At 43.4% G+C, this 22,044-nt stretch overlaps 1 long non-coding RNA gene across 6 annotated transcripts in view; it reads right to left on the bottom strand.

Moving 5' to 3' along the window:
- Positions 1–22,044, bottom strand: part of LOC133509627 (uncharacterized) — a 44,797-nt gene that overhangs the window by 5,945 nt on the left and 16,808 nt on the right. For 2 of the 6 annotated variants that reach the window (XR_009797403.1, XR_009797404.1), the window contains exons 2-3: positions 494–609; positions 295–415 (exon numbers count right to left, since the gene is read on the bottom strand). This is a non-coding gene — a long non-coding RNA (uncharacterized LOC133509627). Of the gene's footprint in view, positions 1–294; positions 416–493; positions 4,946–22,044 lie in introns of those variants that run through there. The other 4 variants (XR_009797401.1, XR_009797402.1, XR_009797400.1 and 1 more) reach the window with 3 other exon arrangements.

The following is a 22,044-nucleotide window of genomic DNA, read 5'->3' as shown; positions in this document are numbered from 1 at the left end:
ATTGAATCTTTGTAAACTCAAACCCCACCTCATAAGTCTCTGATTTTTGTTCTTAATTTTGTGAAGAAAAGGTCAGGGACTGTGATCAGTAGAGACTTCAATCGATTACATGGCTTAATGATTACATCATCCATGTTGGCTTAGACATGCTTTGGAATGTTGCTGGAGCATTCTTTACGACGAACGGCATCACTTTGTATTGATACAGTTCGTCAGGTGTAGCGAATGCTGCAGTGTTCTTAGCACAGTCTGTGAGCAGCAGTTGCGATAAGTCCTTCAGAAGGTCAAACTTACTCTTCTATGTAGCTTGACCGACATGACCAATCCAATCATCCACTCTGGGCAGAGGGTAAGAGTCAGTTCGTGACAGTGCATTGACAGTGTTCATGTTAGCGCAGCAGCGCCAACCACCACTCTGGGGCACAAGTACACTGTGTGAACTCCACGGACTGTCACTGGGTTCAATAATGTCATTGTCCAGCATATACTGCACCTCCTTCTGCAGAATCTCACTCTTCGCAGGATTCATTCGATCTGGGTGTTGTTTCACAGGCACAGCATCACCCACATCTATATCATGACGAACCAGGCATGTGCGGCCAGGCACATCTGGAAACAAATGACAAAACTCAAAAAGCAAAATGTGTTATTTCAGCTTTCTGGTCAGTTGAAAAATGTGTCAATTTCTCATCAAGGTAAGCTAGGACATCAACTTTGGTGAAGCATTATCACTGAAATCATCAAACTTGGCATCGCGAACAGCATCATCAACGTTGTTATTGACCCTTGCATCATCATCAACTGAATAATCAGTAACTGGGGAGGAGATTGTTGTAGCAATACAACTGACTTGTTTGGTTTAAACCCTATCATGATATTTCTTCATCATGTTCACATGGCATAACCTTTTGTGCTTACGACGGCCAGGAGTCAGGACAATGTAGTCTGTGTCGCTAACTTTTTTGTTTATTTCATATGGGCCCTGATATCTAGCTCTGAGTGGGTGGCCAGGAATGGAAAAAAGGAGTAACACTTTTTCACCAGGAATGAAACTTGTCTTTTGATGTTTTGTCATAATTTTGTTTCATTTTGGCTTGAGAGGTTTTTAGTTCACCATTGGCACTCAGTGCACTAATAAGCTGATTTCTCGACAAAATGTGATCACCACTCAACAAATTTTCAGACTTATCAGTAGGACCTAAAGAGTTTGAAGCAGTCATCAGCCTCTGAGTCTAAAGAATGAACCATAAATGTATCTAATAAATCAAAAATCTAATCATTCAGCAAAGAAATCTTGGAAGAAATGTCTTTGACATCAAATGAGTCAATGCACAAGACAAAAAAATGTCCCGAAATTCACACTCCAACTTCTCTGTACTGGGTGAACACTCTTGAGAAACATTGACAGTAGGATCAGCGCCAACTCGAGCCCCCATAAGATCGTTGCCGATCAAGAACTCAACACCCGGAACTGGAAGAGAGTCAATCTGGAGGTTGAGGGTTGACGAGAAGCCGGAGGAAGTAAAGACATCTCTGGTGAGTAGGAAACTCCCACGCTCAAGGGGAATGAGTGAATGCGCGTCTGGGTGAGTGCGGGAGAACCAAACCTCGAGAATACTAGTCACTATCGAGTAGACTAACTAGTCTATAAAACTGAGAAAAGGGCGAGGTGTGTCCTGTACGTGAGCTCTGTGAAACATGTGCATGTGTAAAAGTGTGAGTGGAGGTTGGCTACCTCATTTGAACAGGAAATTGAGTGACAACTGTTTGAGGATGCAGAGGTAAGAATTCTCCGCCACTTGTGGTAGAAGCTTGAGAATTACCTCAAACGGAACGTAATTGTCACCCTGTTCAGGGGAAGTCAGTTTAGTCACCCTCGGTGAACCGCTGACTTCAACATGGGAAAATCATCCGGAAAAATAGTTGACACAGAGGATCTTAGACAAAAATTACCATATAAGGACTGGAAGTTTGTAGAAAGACAATGTCCTTCTAAAATAAAATATCTACATTTATGGATAACAAAATATGACTTTGCTGGCCAGCTCAATACGCAAAAAATAGTTAACCTTCAGGATAAAATAAGAAACACACACAAAAATGATTTAAAAAAAATGAGTAAAGATGGCTATGACGATACAGTTTTGGATGTTAATAGCCATAAAAAGAAAACAAGGTAAAAAAAGGATAGAAAAGGAAGAACAGGAAAAATTACACGATAAGAAAGAGGAATCAATTATGTTTCATAGAAAGGAAGATGATGAGAAAGGACCGGTAGGAGTAAGGCAGGAAGAGAGGCAGGGAGTTACACACCCACACACCACCACCCCAGTTATAACGCCAACTGCTCCAGGGTATCCAGTGCTATATTCACCTTTACCCCCTTCACCCCCTTCACCTCCCCCACACTATGGAGGAACAAATAAAAAAGGAACTAGATCAGAAGGAGCAGAAATGGAATGTCAAAAACATGGGGAAAGACTTTCTCTCCCATGCCAAAAATAGACCAGTCCGACGAAGGCATTGAAGAAACATATCCCATGATAGAAGTGGCAAATCCTAATATTCAAGATGATCAACTACCCACCATTTTGGTACATAGAACCTGGACTCAAGATGATGTGAAAACGGCCATAAAAGGTATCACATCTCATAAAGTTGATGTAACATAATTCGTCCAGGGAACGCAAGACTTGAGAAAATCTTACCACTTAAATGGTGTGGAAGTACAATAAATCTGGATGACAGCAAAGTACTTTCTCATAGCAGCAGGGAGTTCGAGGGTTAATATCGTGCACCTCTGCGAGATTTAGACAAAAAGCAAATTGTTCTGCCATTGGAAGAGCAAAATAAAATAACAATGAACCATTTGAAGAATATAGAATTGGAATGACTGCATGTTTTAAAGCAAACAGTGGCATTCCTGAAGATCACACTCCAGGGAGTGTGTATCAAGGGAAATTAAAAAAATGTTCTTCATGCAAATTCAAATAATCCTACAAAACAATGAATTGAAAAACATTGAGTTGACAAACCGTCTGCAGCCTGTAACATTACCTTAACCAAGCACTACACGCAGAAAGAGTGCTACAAAATGAGAAAAAGAAAGTTGAGACCTTTCTGACAGAGGAAGGAGAAATTTATGGAGCTTTATGTGAAACATTTAATAATTGTGGCCACAGATGAGGAAGAGAGCAGCCATCTCCCCATCAAAAATGTCACAACTAATGCTCCCAAAATGCAACTTTTTAATTTGCCCCGTATGTTTTTTGGGAAGAGATGGCTTGCTGAAACTAGGACTGGGCTTAATTCCTTCTCCGACAGGAAAAATAGGAATTACTGGGAGGACAGTTAAATATCTTGCAAAATAGGAATCCAGCGCTCTATTATTATACACCTTAGATATTCCAAAAAAGAAGAGGAGGAAACCGGATCCAGCGTCAGAAGAAAAAGAGGAATGCACAGAGCCTACAACTGAGTGTAGGGACTTTGAATGTTGGGACTATGACAGGAAAAGCTCAGGAGTTGGTTGACATGATGATTAGGAGAAAGGTTGATATTCTGTGCATCCAAGAGAGCAGGTGGAAGGTAGTAAGGCTAGAAGTTTGGGAGCAGGGATTAAATTATTCTACCACGGAGTAGATGGGAAGAGAAATGGAGTAGGGGTTATTTTAAAGGAAGAGCTGGCTAAGAATGTCTTGGAGGTGAAAAGAGTATCAGATCGAGTGATGAGACTAAAATTTGAAATTGACGGTGTTATGTATAATGTGGTTAGCGGCTATGCACCACAGGTAGGATGTGACCTAGAGTTGAAAGAGAAATTCTGGAAGGAACTAGATGAAGTAGTTCTGAGCATCCCAGACAGCAAGGGAGTTGTGATTGGTAAAGATTGTAATGGACATATTGGTAAAGGAAACAGGGGCGATGAAGAAGTGATGGGTAAGTACGGCATCCAGGAAAGGACCTTTGAGGGACAGATGGTGGTGGACTTTGCAAAAAGGATGGAGATGGCTGTAGTGAACACTTATTTCCAGAAGAGGGAGGAACATATAAGAAGAGCGGAGGTAGAACCACGCAGGTAGATTATATTTTGTGCAGACGATGTAATCTGAAGGAGGTTACTGACTGTAAAGTAGTGGTAGGGGAGAGTGTAGCTCGACAGCATAGGATGGTAGTATGTAGGATGATTCTGGTGGTGGGTAGGAAGATTAAGAAGACAAAGGTAGAGCAGAGAACCATGTGGTGGAAGCTGAGAAAGGAAGAATGTTGTGCGGCCTTCCGGAAAGAGGTGAGACAGGCTCCCGATGGACAACCGAAGCTCCCGGAAGACTGGACGACGACAGCAAGGTGATCAGAGAGACAGGCAGGAGAGTACTTGGTGTGTCATCTGGTAGGAAAGGGGAGAAGGAGACTTGGTGGTGGAACCCCATAATACAGGGAGTCATACAAGGAAAGAGATTAGCGAAGAAGAAGTGGGATACTGAGAGGACTGAGGAGAGGCGAAAGGAGTACATCGAGATGCGACGTAGGACAAAGGTAGAGGTGGCAAAGGCTAAACAAGAGGCATATGAAGACATGTACACCAGGTCGGACACGAAAGAAGGAGAAAAGGATCTCTACAGGTTTGCCAGACAAAGGGATAGAGATGGGAAGGATGTGCAGAAGGTTAGGGTGATTAAGGATACAGATGGAAATGTGTTGACTGGTGCCGGTAGTGTGCTTAATAGATGGAAAGAATACTTTGAGAAGTTGATGAATGAAGAAAATGAGAGAGAAGGAAGAGTTGAAGAGGCAAGAGTGAAGGACCAGGAAGTGGAAATGATTACTAAGGGGGAAGTCAGAAAGGCACTACAAAGGATGAAAAATGGAAAGGCAGTTGGTCCTGATGACATACCGGTAGAGGTATGGAAGCAATTTGGAGAGATGGCTGTGGAGTTTTTGACCAACTTATTCAACAGAATACTAGCGGGCGAAAAGATGCCTGAAGAATGGAGGAAAAGTGTTCTAGTTCCCATTTTTAAGAACAAAGGGGATGTTCAGAGCTGTGGAACTATAGAGGAATAAAGTTGATGAGCCACACAATGAAGTTATGGGAAAGAGTAGTGGAGGCTAGACTCAGGACAGAAGTAAGTATCTGCGAGCAACAGTATGGTTTCATGCCTAGAAAGAGTACCACAGATGCATTATTTGCCTTGAGGATGCTCGTGGAAAAGTACAGAGAAGGTCAGAAGGAGCTACATTGTGTCTTTGTGGATCTAGAGAAAGCCTATGACAGAGTACCAAGAGAGGAACTGTGGTACTGCATGCGTAAGTCTGGTGTGGCAGAGAAGTATGTTAAAATAGTACAGGACATGTACTATGGCAGCAGAACAATGGTGAGGTGTGCCTTAGGTGTGACAGAGGAATTTAAGGTGGAGGTGGGACTGCATCAGGGATCAGCTCTGAGCCCCTTCCTGTTTTCAGTGGTAATGGATAGGCTGACCGATGAGGTTAGACTGGAATCCCCTTGGACCATGATGTTCGCAGATGATATTGTGATATGCAGTGAAAGCAGGGAGCATGCAGAGGAACAATTAGAAAGATGGAGACATGCACTGGAAAGGAGAGGAATGAAGATTAGCCCAAGTAAAACAGAATATATGTGCGTGAATGAGAAAAGTGGAGGGGGAAGAGTGAGGCTACAGGGAGAAGAGATAGCGAGGGTGGACGACTTCAAATACTTGGGGTCAAAAATACAGAGCAATGGAGAGTGTGGTCAGGAAGTGAAGAAACGGGTCCAAGCAGGTTGGAACAGCTGGCGAAAGGTGTCTGGTGTGTTATGTGACAGAAGAGTCTCTGCTAGGATGAAGGGCAAAGTTTACAAAACAGTGGTGAGGCCGGCCATGATGTACGGATTAGAGACGGTGGCACTGAAGAAAGGAGGAAGCTGAACTGGAGGTGGCAGAAATGAAGATGTTGAGGTTCTCGCTCGGAGTGACCAGGTTGGATAGGATTAGAAATGAGCTCATTAGAGGGAAAGCCAAAGCTGGATGTTTTGGAGACAAGATTCGAGAGAGCAGACTTCGATGGTTTGGACATGTTCAGAGGCGAGAGAGTGAGTATATTGGTAGAAGGATGCTGAGGATGGAGCTCCCAGGCAAAAGAGCGAGAGGAAGACCAAAGAGAAGGTTTATGGATGTGGTGAGGGAAGACATGAGGGCGTTTGGGGTTAGAGAGGAAGATGCCGGAGATAGGCTAAGATGGCAAAAGATGACACGCTGTGGCGACCCCTAACGGGACAAGCCGAAAGGAAAAGAAGATATTCCAAACAAACCTCCCACAAGAACAGGAGATTTCTTGTTGCAAACAGCTCAAGACGTGATTGAACAACCACAAAATGACGTAGGAAGTGACTCATTCCATCTGACAATGTAGTATGTGTGTAACAGCCCACACCAGACAAAATCCTGATTATCTGTACCCAGATGGTATATCAGTCATGGTGACAGGAAGAAGACTGACTGACAAACTAAATGCACTACACAAGGAATGGACACCACCACACACGTCATTACAATGGGAGTGGAAGAGTTTGGGACCATTTGTTTTGGTGGTTCGAAATGTTCCTGATCGGACAGAAAAAGAACCAGATTTGGATTGGGACGACTGAACTGTACAGACAATATCTTATCGGACAGTCTTAAACAATCTGAGAACAGATGCTACTGTATTCACGGTGGTATCATAATCTACACAGACAATACTGGAAAAATAGAGGAATGGCGACAACTACAGGGAACACAGTGACACATGCAGAGCTACTACAAAATTTGCTCATAGCAGTTCAATTACCAAAAGAAATAGCCATATGTAAATGTGCAGTACACACATCAAAAACAGACAAACGTGGTCAGTTTCCTCAAGCTACACATCCATTCATCCCTCCATCCATTTTCTTAGCCGCTTATCCTCACAGGGGTTGCGGGGAGGGCTGGAGCCTATCCCAGCTGTTAACAGGGAGGAGGCAAGGTACACCCTGACCTTGTTGCCAACCAATTGCAGGTCACATGGAGACAAACAGCCACACTCACAATCACACGTCGGGGCAATTTGGACACAATGATAGATTTAGTCTAACTATACATACATTACAAGCACGTAAGGGTCTCATTCCATTCAAAACACTGTTTGGGAGACCATACAAATTACCAATATTTTCCACCCAATGAGAGATAGACAAATGATGAAGTAAAAAAAAAAACACACAAGTGGGTCCCTTTCAGGAGTTATTAACAAACCCAAACATCTTGAAAAATTGCAAAAAAAGAGGTACTTGAGTTCATTTGTTCATTGTAGGAAAGTTTTTGCTTTTGAAACCATTGAACACAAACAAAACTAATTTGTTTTTATTGGCCACTTGTAAGACAGCTGTTCTCATTCCCACTGCCAAGGTCGCTGTAGTCCGGTTGCACATGGGAGTGAGACTGCTGTCATAATGGCAACTAAACAGTTAAATTTTACTGTTGGGTGTTGGTTGAAAACGCTACCCGTTATTTTCATTTTTCTGTTCGAGTGGTACCTGTGGGAACCACTCAAGGTCCCACCCCAAAAAAATAGATAAAATAAAATGAAAACATTACAAATTGGATAACTACATACAAAAAACGTGCCCAAAAGATTGTGTTGTTCGCACAAATCCAGAGATAATACTAATCCTATTAAGTGATAACGAATGCAAAAAAAAATAAAAAAGTTGGGAGATTCCGTGTATCCATTAACTTCTCTTGAAAGACAAAAAAACTGCTTTCTAATGGCATGTCACTAGGAAATTTCACATGCTCAATTTGATAGGACTAGAAACAAATTTGGATTTTTTTAATCAGCATTGATGTGTAAAGCCATTTTTGTGCCATTGTCATGGTGGTGTGGCAGTTACTGTCTTTTTGATTTTTTTACGCCGGATGCCTTTCCTGACGCAACCCTTCTGAATTTATTCGGAGAGAGCAGGAGCCAATCCCAGCTAACTTCGGGCAGCAGCAGACTACACCCCGAACTGGTTGCCAGCCAGTTGTAGTGCAGAGTTGACACCATCACTGAGCGGGAATCGATCCCACGCTGCCTTCACTCGAAATGTCCCTCTGAGGGAAACCCGAACTACAACGTGGCCCGCAAGAGAAATGAGTTTGACATCCCTGCACTACACCATCAGAAAAAACAAATAAAAAGGTACTGTCCTTTAAGAACCTTATTACTGCCATTTGTCTATTCATCCTATGTCTGTTTATGAATTAACATCTACTGTACATCCAGTTTTACCCGAACACTGGGGTAGACTGACCAAGAGCTGAATGACATGGACAAAATAGCAAAAAGAAACACGTGGATACACCTTACACACTGAAAAAGGTCATCTCAGCTGAGTCACCCAAGGGGAAAGGTAAGCAAAGTCCAGCATACGCTGGGTGCAGATTTATAGTATCTGAAAACACCTGAAGGCTGGTGAAGATTTAAAAGACACTTGACTCATTTAGGGGTGACTTGGTCGACATGACTTCAAAATGGCTAAATAGTATGATAGCATGTTGGGCTGCAACATTGATAGCCGTAATGATATTTTTGTTCATACGCTACTTTGGGACACCTGTAAAGCTGACAAAAATACATAACAACAGAACCAATAATTATACTCTGTCAACACTACTTGTCGGAAATGGAAACGTGTTTATCCAACAGTTAAGGCAGTAAATGATAAACTGATATTTTCTACTAATGTTGCATTGGCTAATTACTCCTGTGTTAGCTTCACAGGGACAGATTTTAAGGTGGGAAGTCTCAACAAAACACAGTGTCATGATATCCATCTGCAAACTGCCCCACTGCTCCCATGCAGCAATTTGTTGTGGTGGTGTGTTGGTCAAAAGTTGTATGACACACTGATAAATGCAGCAGGAACGTGTACACTGGTATCACTGCTCTTATCTGTGACTGTGTTTCCATCCAAAGCAGAGGATATACAATTGGCTGCATCCGTCTTTGGAACTCCCCTTGGGTTCTCCCAAAGGCGAAGGTCCTCTTGGAAAGATGGAGATCTGACATACATTGATGCAAATGGCATCCCAACTGCATACCAGATGAGTATAAGCTGGTTAACGAGATTGCTGCAGGATGGGAATCCATCTTGCTATGCATAACTCTGAATAAAAACGTTGACAGAATCAACTACATACATTACAATGTACAGAAACTAGGTAATTATATGGAAGCAGGCTTTATTGCCATAAGGGAACAACCAGCTGCAACCTCACTTATGACGTTCCAGAAGCGCATAGCGGTCGACATGCTCCTGGCCGAGAAGGGTGGCGACTGCTCAATGTTCTGTGACCAGTGTTGTTTATTCCAAATATCACAGCACCTGATGGGTCACGCACAAGGGCCATTCAAGGCCTCTGCACCCTGAACCACAAGATGAAAGAGCTCTCTGGTGTAAACACATCAGCCAGGTCTGAGTGGTGGGGAAAAAAAAAAAAAGTTTGGCAAATCTAAAAATTTGGTGTTCTCTGTCCTAGTTTCTATCGCTGTTTGCAGCTATTCTTGCATTGTGTGGATGTTGTTGTGTTCCCTGCATAAAGGCATCACTTAACCAACTTATAACCATTGCTATTGTCCCGATAAATTCAAAATTGGCAGAAATATATCCACTACTGGCACAACAGAGTAATGACAGTGATATTGTTGACCACGATGATCACGTTATGACTTCTCTTCCAGACCTGTTCTCTCATCCAGAAGATTACAGGTAATTAGTGCTATATTTTCCTCCGAGTGTAAGCCGAAAGGGTGATCTATTAGATGACTTAAGGATTTGAGCAAAAGTAGGATAAACAGGAGGATAATGTAGAAATAATTGTAAATAGTATTAGGTTACTGCTCTGCCTGCAATGAAGAAATGCCTTGCTCTGCTCCAATGCACACGCGAGCAACAGTATGGTTTCATGCTGAGAAATGCCGAAAAAGAGTACCACAGCATCATTATTTCCCTTGAGGATGCTCGTACATAGAAGGTCAGAAGGAGCTACAATTTGTCTTTGTAGATCTTGAGAAAGCCTATGACAAAGTACCAAGACAGGAACTGTGGTACTGCATGCGCACGTCTGGTGTGGCGGAGAAATATGTTAGAATAGTACGGGACATGTATGAGGGCAGCAGAACGGCGGTGAGATGTGCCGTAGGTGTGGCAGAAGAATTTAAGGTGGAGGTGGGACTGTATCAGGGACCCATGCTGAGCCCCTTTGGGTTTGGAGTCGTAATGGATAGGCTGACAGATGAGGTTAGACTGGAATCCCCTTGGACTATGATGTTCACAGATGATATTGTAATCTGGAGTGAAAGCAGGGAGCAGCCGGAGGAACAATTAGAAAGCTGGAGGCACGCATTGGAAAGGAGATGTATGAAGATTAGCGGAAGTTAAACAGAATATATGTGCATAAATGTGAGAGGCGTACGAGGAGGAGTGAAGCTTTAGGGAGAAGAGATAGTGAGGGTGGATGACTTCAAATATTTGGAGTCAACAATAGAGAGCAATGGAGAGTGTGGTAAAGAAGTGAAGAACCGTGTCCAAGCAGGGTGGAACAGTTGACGGAAGCTGTCTGGTGTTCTATGGGACAGAAGGGTTTCTGCTAGGATGAAAGGCAAAGTTTATAAAACAGTGGTGAGGCCAGCCATGATGTACGGATTAGAAGAAGAAGAAGGAGAGGAACTGTGGTACTACATGCACAGGTCTCGTGTGGCGGAGAAATATGTTACATGGTACAGGACATATATGAGGGCAGCAGAACAGCGGTGAGATGTGCCGTTGGTGTGTTAGAAGAATTTAAGGTGGAGGTGGGACTGCATCAGGGATCAGCTCTGAGCCCCTTCCTGTTTGCAGTGGTAATGGAAGGCTGACAAATGAGGTTAGACTGGAATCCCCTTGCACCATGATGTTCGCATATGATATAGTGATATGCAGTGAAAACAGGGAGCATGCAGAGGAACAATTTGAAAGATGGAGACATGCACTGGAAAGGAGAGGAATGAAGATTAGCCAAAGTAAAACAGAATATATGTGCGTGAATGAGAAAAGTGGAGGGGGGAGAGTGAGGCTACAGGGAGAAGAGATGACGAGGGTGGACGACTTTAAATACTTGGGTCAACAATACAGAGCAATGGAGAGTGTGGTAAGGAAATGAAAAAATGGGTACAGGCGGGGTGGACGAGTTGGTGGAAGGTGTTTGGTGTTCTATGTGACAGAAGAGTAGCCGCCAGGATGAAGGGCAAAGTTTAGAAAACAGTGGTGAGGCTGGCCATGATATACGGATGAGAGACGGTGGCCCTGAAGAAACAAGAGGAAGCAGAACTGGAGGTAGCAGAAATGAAGATGTTGAGGTTCTCCCTCGTAGTGAGCAGTTTGGATAGGATTAGGAATGAGCTCATTATTAGAGGGACAGCCAAAGTTGGATGTTTTGGAGACAAGGTTAGAGAGAGCAGACTTCGATGGTTTGGACATGTTCAGAGGCGAGAGAGGGACTATGTTGGTAGAAGGGTGCTGAGGATGGAGCTGCCAGGAAAAAGAGCGAGAGGACGGCAAAAGAAAAAGTTGATGGATGTTGTGAGGGAGGACATGAGGACAGTGGGTGTTAGAGAGGAGGATGCACAAGATAGACTTAGATGGAAAAAGATGACATGCTGTGGTGACCCCGAACGGGACAACCTGAAAGAAAAAGGAGAAGACTAAATTTGGGAAAAAAACATCAATTTAAAACTTCTTTGTTAACAGATTAATATAACATAGCTAAATTGAAAATAAAATAAATACATAACTAAAATGTAAAAATTTTCAAACTCAGAAATGATATTTTCTAATTTCAACTGATCATCGTCGAACATGGTGTAAAATGGTATTTAAAATTTTTCATCAATAAAAATTATTGATTCGACAAATTTAATCTGAAGAAAAGTTAAATGTACTGGCCTGTCAAGAAATAAATATGAATGGTCTATCCCCTCAATGTTTTGAAAATGATGAAAGTTTCTTTCAAACATAACCGGTGTTCGTGGGAACAAACTAGTGATACATTGTCACAAACATTCCTGTCGAGAACCATGATGTATTGTTAAAATCTAGCGTAATTTACGGCGATGTCTATTGTCAAGCCATTGATGAAAGTGTGTAGGAGATGATCTAAAGCTTTCTTAAGCACCTAGAGGGGAAATGTTTTTAACAAGACAATGCGGTACCACGGAGGAAAATGACCGCTATATGAACAGACGAGTGTTATGTGTGTGTATTTTTTTTCTTTACGCTCTTTATTTTCCTTTTATGCTTTTAAGTTGTTATGATGCGGTTCTTTTGTGATGTGGACTTCTGGAATGTTCTTAGGAGTGCTTGATCATCCAATGTGCTATTTTTCCAAAAAGTTTGATGAACACCAAAGAAATTATTTGACCAGGCTGATGTGTTCACACCAGACTGATCCTTTGTGTGGTTCAGGGTACTGAGGCCTTCAATGGCCTTTGTGAGTGATCCATCGGGTGCTGTGCTTTTTGAAATAAATGTACAACACTGGTCACCGAACATTGAACAGATGCGACCCTTTTCGCCCTCGAGCATGTGGACCGCTATGCGGTTCTGGAACACCATGAGTGAGTTTGCAGCGAGTTCTTCTCTTATGGCAATAAAGCCTGGTTCTGTGTAGTTACAGTGAAGAAAATAAGTATTTGAACACCCTGCTATATTGCAAGTTCTCCCACTTAGAAATCCTGGAGGGGTCTGAAATTTTCATCGTAGGTACATGTCCACTTTGAGAGAGATAATCTAAAAAGAAAAATCCAGAAATCACAATGTATGATTTTTTTAAACAATTTATGTGTGATTCAGCTGCAAATAAGTATTTAAACACCTGAGAAAACAAATGTTAATATTTGGTACAGTAGCCTTTGTTTGCAATTACAGAGGCCAAATGTTTCCTGAAGTTGTTCATCAGGTTTGCACACTGCAGGAGGGATTTTGGCCCACTCCTCCACACAGATCTTCTCTAGATCAGACAGGTTTCTGGGCTGTCGCTGAGAAACGTAGAGTTTCAGCTCCCTCCAAAGATTTTCTATTGGGTTTAGGTCTGGAGACTGGCTAGGCCACGCCAGAACCTTGATCTGCTTCTTACAGAGCCACCCCTTGGTTTTCCTGGCTGTGTGCTTCAGGTCATTGTCATGGTGAACGACCCAGCCACGACCCATCTCCAATGCACTGACTTAGGGAAAGAGGTTGCTCCTTAAAACCTCACAATACGTGGCCGCGGTCATCCTCTCCTTAATACCGTGCAGTCGTTCTGTCCCGTGTGCAGAAAAACACACCCTAAGCATGATGCACCCCCCATGCTTCACAGTAGGGATGGTGTTCTTCGGATGGAACTCATCATTCGTCTTCCTCCAAACACGGTGAGTGGAATTACGACCAAAAAGTTCCTTTTGGTCTCATCTGACCATAAAACGTTCTCCCATGACTCCTCTGTATCATCCAAATGGTCATTTACAAACATAAGACGGGCTTTGACATGTGCTGGTTTAAGCAGGGGAACCTTTCGACCCATGCATGAATGGTTAAGCTACCCCTTTACCCCAGCCGACTCTAACGCCGTGCGTGCAGGAGGACAGGAGCTTCGCCGTTGAAAAACCATTGGAAACCGCAGGGTGTGAGTAGCTGCATCCTGTTGATGTCTTTATGTCAAAAACAAGATGTGAATACAAAGATATGACAATAATTGGGTTCTTAAGGTTGCTGACACTGATATATGTAAGTAATACAAATATATGAAAAAGAATCAGGTTTATATAAGGTTACTGACTTTGGTATGTGTATGCAATGCAGTGAGATGCTAAGTGGGAAGGCTACGTTTATCAGAGAGATCTTTGCCGTGCTGGTGACCCAAACAAGTATAATTTTGTTTGGCGACATCGGGTGTTCAATTTGAGAGTTTGTCCTAGGGCTCAGCTCAACACATGAACCCAAGCCATACAAGCCAATTGCTATCAATTCGCTCCATTGCTATTTGCAGCATGGCAACTTACTTGACACTGAGCTTGGAACTCCCATTTGACCTACTGCCACTCAAAGAACTCTGTCCTGTTAAGGTGCCATGACTGCTCCCACTGACTGCCTTTCCCTGCATTTGGTGAACTGCCCACGAGGTATCCTCTTCAAAATCCTTTAGTGCTATGCACGGGGGAATGTTGGAACTTTGGCGTTCCTCCACAGTGTGACTTTGGAAGCAGTTGGGTTGATTATTTCCACAGGAACCCACCCATTTCCCCACAAGGGCACCACCACCCTGCCCACTCGTATGTTTCGGGCCACACACCTCGATAAGCTCAGCTCCACAATTACACTACTCACCACCAAGAGTCCACCTTTCCAGATTGGCTAAAAAAGGAATGAATTCACTAGCTTCATGCTGTGGGGATGAATCAGGTCGGCATATGACACGCCAGTCAGACTTCTTGCTCTTAAATCTCCTGATGATTGGGTTGAGCAGGTTAGTACGCACGAACAGCTCATCTACTTGACCCTCCACAATCAAAACTGGGACAAGATAATCAGAGTCAGACAATTTGAATTTCATCTCACAGATTCCCACTGGCTCCGTTTACTTCCCACCACAACCAATGAGGACAACGTCTGTAGGGAACACTAAATCGCCACACACAACTCCCGCCTCTCTCAACCGATGTACCAAGTGGTCATGTACCCACTATCCAGCATCCCCTGGACGTTGACCTTGTCCCCCGCGAGCACGGTTGTGTAAGGCAAACTGTCACTTTTGCCTGTTTTCATTGTGTTATGAAAAATCACTGTTTCATCTGATTCAGCTGATTCACAAGCAGCTGAAAATGCGGACTGACTTATTATCTTCACAGGAGGGAAAACCACACAGCTCCACACTGCACTCCACCTGAATGTGAGGGACCAGAGGGGGATTCAGGGGTTGAAAAGAAAATGACTGGCATCAATTAGCTCTAATACGACCTGGTGCGTAAAATTTGAAAACAATTTGTACATTCTGTAGTGAGCGAAGGTGTACTGGATTCTGAGTTTGACTGTGAGCTTTTTGCGTGTTATTGGACCATGTCTTCTCCAATAACCTCAGGGCTCTTTCCATGGTGTCTTTTTCATTACAAATGGGGAGGCCGGCTCAGGTGACCTTTAAACCAGGTGTGAACGACTGACCCACTTCAGCCTCAGTGCTAATCCCTTCCTAACTAGGTCCGATTATCACCTCTTTCTGTAGTGACAATTAGCTCCCACAAAACATCTCTGCTTCTATTTGTTTATCAATGTGGTTCTGTACTTCCTGAGTGGACCAATCACGTGGTGGCTTTGTTTTCAAGATCAGAGCTCGTTCTCTGTCAGGGCAGTTGCGAGAAAACATGATAACTGCTTGATGACTCAAATCAGTTGTCGGCACACCTTTGCTCACTAAACACTGTTCTGTCATTTTGGCTGCTTTGGTAAACCTGAGCGACTAATCCAGGGCACTTTCCCCAGTGAGAAGTAGTACTGCATAGAAATCGGCCAAAGGTAAGTCTGAGTGTACAACATCACCAAAATGGCGTCTGAGTACACAACCACAATGACGTCAGTGACTTGAGGGTTGCTAGGTAACCATACCTTGGTGACATCCCTCGCCTTTCCCAATAGTCTGTTATTGACCTCTTCTATCGATTCAGCCCCACAGTAACCTTTGAGAGAGTAACTCTGTTTCAAGTCCTCCCACTCAGAAGACACAGAGTACTTGTCTGAAGCATCCCCCCTGAAATAAGGCAGCACACTGACTTTAGAGTGCAACACAAAGTTTAACTTGGAAGCATCAATGACAGTGGTTGCCCTCTGATCAGAGTAAGAGCTTTGTGCGGTCAGTCGGGTGCGGGCGACAACATATGTTTGATCAGAGGAATGCTGGTGTTGTAAGCTAGCTTTGATAGATTCTCTGTTCCAATTGACCGGATCTAATCAGCAAGTTGGTTGGAAGATACTCCGACACTAGTGTCATTCAGGTTCTGAGAGGTGGGCCATATAGGTGATATACCCGGAGTAAATAGTAGAAGTCTGACCACATCATCACCGAGGTTCACATCCGTCTCCCTTCATCTTAAAATGACCTGGTATTAACTCAGATTGACCACTCGGTGTGGACTTTGACAGAGGTGTATACAGTATATCAGAACACCTCTTCCCCTCCTCACACTATGACTCACCACGCCAGCTTCCACCACCCCACGTACAGTAAATGTGTCCAAATTATTACCACATACTGTCAGGACAGCACAAAACAGCAGAAATGTGACGATGAAAATTGGCCCAGACAAACTTATAAAACCACCCATATGTCCACAATGCACACTCAATGAAAACTCAGTTACGTCCAGTCACTGGAAAGGAAAAAAACTTTGTGACCAGCTGACTCGAGGATGAGAGCTCAGTAGCGATGCAACGTCTCAACAGTCTTACACAGGTTATTGTCACGTCCCATCTGAACGAGAGGTAGGACCCAAATGCAGGAACTCGGAAGACGCAAGGTAGTTCAAGAAGAGACACGTTTATTGTATGTCGAGGTCGGGGATCGAGCAGGCAGTCCGGTGCAGCAGCGGTTGTTGGGGCGTCGGGCGAAGAGAGCAGATCAGTGGGCAGGCAGTAGTCAGTACAGGGGGAAACAATCAACGCAGGCAGAAGTGTCAAGGAGTCAGGCTTACAAGGTTGGTCAGAGAACGGACGGAGGTCGGTACACACAGGTTCAGTCAGGAGTACGAGAGTGCTGGAACGGGACATAAAGCTCAACGAACTGGCGGAGGACCAGTCGTCACCGGGTCCTATATATACGGGGGATGATCAGGCCGCATGAGGCACAGGTGTGTGCCTCCCAATCAGCGCAGCCGCACAGCTCGTGCTGAAGCGGCAGGATCATGACAGTTATATTCTTTTCACAAAGCCGTTTCAAAGCATCATATTTTCTGCTAAAGGTTTAATGGAAAAATAGTTGAAATCAATCTATTGCAGATATCCTGTGTGGTGATTTAAGTGTGACGGGCTTCCTGTTCAGTAACTCAGTGACGCGGCAAACATCTTGCAGACCCGTGTGCTTCGCCGTTGAAAAACCGTTGGAAACCGCAGGGTGTGAGCGGCAGCTGCATCCTGTTGATGTCTTGATGTCAAAAACAAGATGTGAATACAAAGATATGATAATAATTGGGTTCTTAAGGTTGCTGACCCTGATATATGTATGTAATACAAACATGAAAAATAATCGGGTTTATATAAGGTTACTGACTTTGGGATATGTATGCAATGCAGTGAGATGCTAAGTAGGAAGGCTACGTTTATCAGAGAGATCTTTGCCGTGCTGGTGACCCAATCAAGTATAATTTTGTTTGGCAGTATCTGGTGTTCAATTTGAGAGTTGGTTCTAGGGCTCAGCTCAACACATGAACCCAAGCCATACAAGCCAATTGCTATCAATTCGCTCCATTGCTATTTGTGGCAGGGCAACTTAGTTGACACCCCCTCCTTGAGCTGAGACCATGTCTGTGTCATGAACTAGGGACCGGTCTCAGGGACGAGGCAACCGAATTAACAATTACAGCCCAATGATGAACTTGGGAGTCGTTACCCATAGCATTCATCAGGAGGCTTAACATGTCAGACACCCCAGAGCCAGCTAAAGGCACCCCAGCTAGACGTGGGGGAGTTGATTCAGGCGAATCCTGGATGATGCGTGGGGGTGGCGACTCAGGAGAGTCCCGGGTGGGAGGTTCACTCACAATGGATGGGGGGTCCGTCATGGGGGACCAATGGCCTACGGGCATTATGGACTCCAAGGTGACTTCCCCCTCCTCCTTGTTCCCTTCCTCTTCCTCCTCCTCATCCGATATCATCACCACGGATTCTGAACGTTGCACTGGAATGACAGGACCTGCTGCCGGCAACTGTCGGGCGGCACTGTGTTCTGTGACTCCAGCACCAAGAACTCGGTCCAGGCTTTGGTCAGTGGCAATTGTCGGGGTGTGGCCAAGCTCCTCCTGACGTGAGATGGGACTAACTGCAATGCAAACGCCGGAATTCATATTGAAAGTTCGGCGGTAAGTACCGTCAACCAGTCGCCAGACCATGCAAAGCAATGGGTGAATCATACCTCTACAACAACAATCCGGCCAAAATACTTTGGTGGGTAAGGATAACGGCGCCTGAATTTTGCGTACTAGGTCACTTGTTTTAGCAAGTGTGGCAAAGCTCTCCCACTGCCAATCATCAGAGAACAAGAATTTGGGCTGCAATGTCCAGATAGAGTCCTTGCGGTACAATCCAGATTTCTTTCCTCTGGGTGACGGGCGAAGGGAAGCAGCAGTGTCCTAAAAAGGACGTTCCCATAACCCATGCAGAGTGGATAAAAGTAGTTCCACAAAGGATACATCGAGGGGTAATTGCATTCTGTAAATAAACACAAAGTCAGACCGTTATCAATTATATGTCTATAGGACCCTGGGTTTTACCCTGGCCCCGAGCAAAGGTCACTCGCTCCTCCGATTGGTAGATGGGAACATTAATTCTATCAAGGGAGCGTGTGTGCCTACCAAGCGGCTGGGGCCGAGGTGTAGGTGATTTCCGAGGTGGGAGGGTAAAGAAAGCCGAGGATGTAAAAAAACAGGCAATTAAAACTGTTTGATCAACCATACGCAACCAAAGGAGTATTGAAATAATACCCCAAATTAGTAATTTAACCATGTGCCAGATCCATACTTTTGGACCTCGCTTAGTTTCTGCTGTATTTTGTTGAAGGCGGATAACTAAGTTCATTATGTATAAGGCCAGGCTTATAGCAACGATGCCTTCTAATATTATGGCCCCGTAAATTATCTCAAAGACTTTGAGCGAGATTACACCCAAAACTGTCCACCCTATCAACAAAAACATTTTTGCAATACCTTCGGGTCTCCTGTATTCAATAATTACTTGGCCATGCATAAACACGACAAACATGCCAAGCCCCTAGGTATAGGTACAATACATAAATCTCAAAACTAAAATTTTTGTCATTGACACGAGCAAGATAACGGGTCAGGTGATCTGATGGGGGTCCCATCGTCCAGTACAGCAATAAATTACCCATATTGCTCGAATTAACCAATATTGAATTTCACTACTCACATCTTGTAAGGCGCCCGGCCTGTCATAAGTATCTTTATATATATATATTATACCATTCCTGGCTTGACTTGTCACGCCCTTCTTAGCTTCACTCAATTTTGTCATTCTCCCTTTAATTAATTAATGCATCTTTAAAAAATGTAACCACAACTCGCGTTCGGTTTCACCCTAGTTTTGAACAATCGCATAAATGTATCAACATTCTTGTGAATACAATCCTCTCATTCATTCTCAGGCTTGTTTTAGTTGGTTGCTGATCATGTGTTGCCTTGTCTGAGAGAGACAGCCATACACAGGTTATATTGTTTTCGCAAAGCTGTTTCAAAGCATCTTATTTTCTGCTAAAAAGTTTAATGGAAAAATAGTTGAAATCTATTTCTGCTTACAGACATCCTGCGTGGTGATTCGAGTGTGACGAGCTTCCTGTTCAGTAACTTGATGCTGAAACCGTCTTGAAAAACGTTGGGTGTGACCCGACAGCTGCATCCTGTTGCCGTCTTTATATCAGAAATAAGATGAGAATACATTGATATAACAATAATTGGGTTCTTAAGGTTGCTAACCCCCATATATGTATGGAATACAATGATATGAAAAATAATCAGGTTTATATAAGGTTACTGACTTTGGTATACGTATGCAATGCAATGAGAAGCTAAGTAGGTAGGCTACGTTTATCAGAGAGATCTTTGCCGTACTGGTGACCCAATCAAGTATAATTTTGTTTGGCGACATCTGGTGTTCAATTTGAGAGTTGGTGCTCGGGCTCAGCTCAACACATGAACCTAAGGCATACACCCCAAATGTTATCAATTTGCTCCATTGCTATTTGTGGTATGGCAACCTATCTGACAGTTTGCAATTACAGAGGTCAAACATTTCCTGTAGTTGTTCACCAGGGGAGGGATTTTGGCCCGCTCCTCCACACAGATCTTCTCTTGATAAGACAGGTTTCTGGGCTGTCGCTGAGAAACACGAAGTTTCAGTCCCTCCAAAGATTTTCTATTGGGTGTAGGTCTGGAGACTGGCTAGGGCCATGCCAGAACCTTGATATGCTTCTCACGGAGTCAACCTTGGTTTTCCTGGCTGTGTGTTTTGGGTCATTGTCATGTTGAAAGACCCAGCTCCGACCCATCTTCAATGATCTGACTGTGGGAAAGAGGTTGTTCCCAAAATCTCACAATACATGGCCGTGGTCATCCTCTTCTTAATACAGTGCAGTCGTCCTGTCCCATGTGCAGAAAAACACCCCCAAACCATGATGCTACCACCCCCATGTTTCACAGTAGGGATAGTGTTCTTGGGATGGAACTCATCATTCGTCTTCCCCCTGTCAAGTAAGTTGCCATGCCACAAATAGCAATGGATCGAATTGATAGCAATTGGCTTGTATGGCTTGGGTTCATGTGTTGAGCTGAGCCCGAGAATCAACTCTCAAAATGAACACCAGAAGTCGCCAAATAAAATTATACTTGATTGGGTTACCAGCACGGCAAAGATCTCTCTGATAAACGTAGCCTTCCCATTTAGCATCTCACTGCGTTGCATATAGATACCAAAGTCAGTAACCTTATATAAACCTGATTATTTTTCATATCTTTGTATTACATATAAATATCAAGGTCAGGAACCTTAAAAACCCAATTCTTGTCATATCTTTGTATTCACATCTTGTTTTTGACATCAAGACATCAACAGGATGCAGCTGCTCACACTCGGTTTCCAACGGTTTTTCAACGACAAAGCACACGGGCCTGCAAGATGTTAGCAGCATCACTGGGTTGCTGAACAGGAAGCCCATCACACTTGAATCACCACACAGGATTCTTGCAAGCGATTGATTTTAACTATTTTTCCATTAAAGCTTTAGCAGAAAATATGATGCTTTGAAACGGCTTTGTGAAAAGAATATAACCTGTGTATGACTATCTCTCTCAGAAAGGGGAACACATGATGAGCAACCAACTAAAACAAGCCTGAGAATGCATGAGAGAATTGTATTCACAAGAATGTTGATACATTTATGCTATTGCTCAAAAACTAGGGTGAAACCGTATGCAAGTTTGTGGTTACATTTTTAAAGATGCACTTATTGATTAAAGGGAAAATGACAGTTGAGTTTGCGGGTGCCTGGCCCAAAATTGAGTGAAGCCAAGAGGGGCGTGACAAGTCAAGCCAGGGATGGTGAAAGGGGCCCAATAGGACAACAACGTGAGCCCTTCCCACTGGGCGTAGATTTAGCCAACATTTTCCATAATATTCCACCAAAAAGCTATAAAAACCTTGGATACAGAAGTCCGGGGCTTTTTTGTTCATTTCTCACTGACAAAGAGACAAGGTCCTTCTACAGGTGTAATCGTCGTGTGGCAAGCTGGCGGGGAAGTCTTCCAGCAACTTGGGATGCTTATTTTTGACGACTCCATTTAAGATTGGGCGCAAGTAAAACAACTACTATAATAAGGTAATGGCAGGATAATACCAGTGATATTACGTGGTTACCTATGGCGGACAAGTTGGCTTGAGAATTTATCCTGAATCCCGAAAATTCTTATTACTAAATTGGGCTTCGTGCTATGTAGGACTTGATCACCCCTAACAGGCTCACTCAAAAATGTCTATTTTCCTGAATTTCTGAGTCTTTTGAATGCTTTGAATCTTACTTCATTTATATTACTTTTTACTATTTTTATCATTTATCTCATCCTACTTACCATCAGTATTATCATTTTAATCATTTTTCCTTTTATTGATTTATGTTCAATTAACATCTTATTTTATATATTCAAAGGGACTTCAAGGCTTTATTTGCAGTTTATGCTCGGGTTCTGAGCGGC

The sequence above is a fragment of the Syngnathoides biaculeatus genome, chromosome 12 (genome assembly GCF_019802595.1).
Source record: "Syngnathoides biaculeatus isolate LvHL_M chromosome 12, ASM1980259v1, whole genome shotgun sequence".
NCBI lineage: Eukaryota > Metazoa > Chordata > Actinopteri > Syngnathiformes > Syngnathidae > Syngnathoides > Syngnathoides biaculeatus.
The sequence above is the reverse complement of the archived record's forward strand: the minus strand, read 5'-3'. Positions and strand labels throughout refer to the sequence as shown.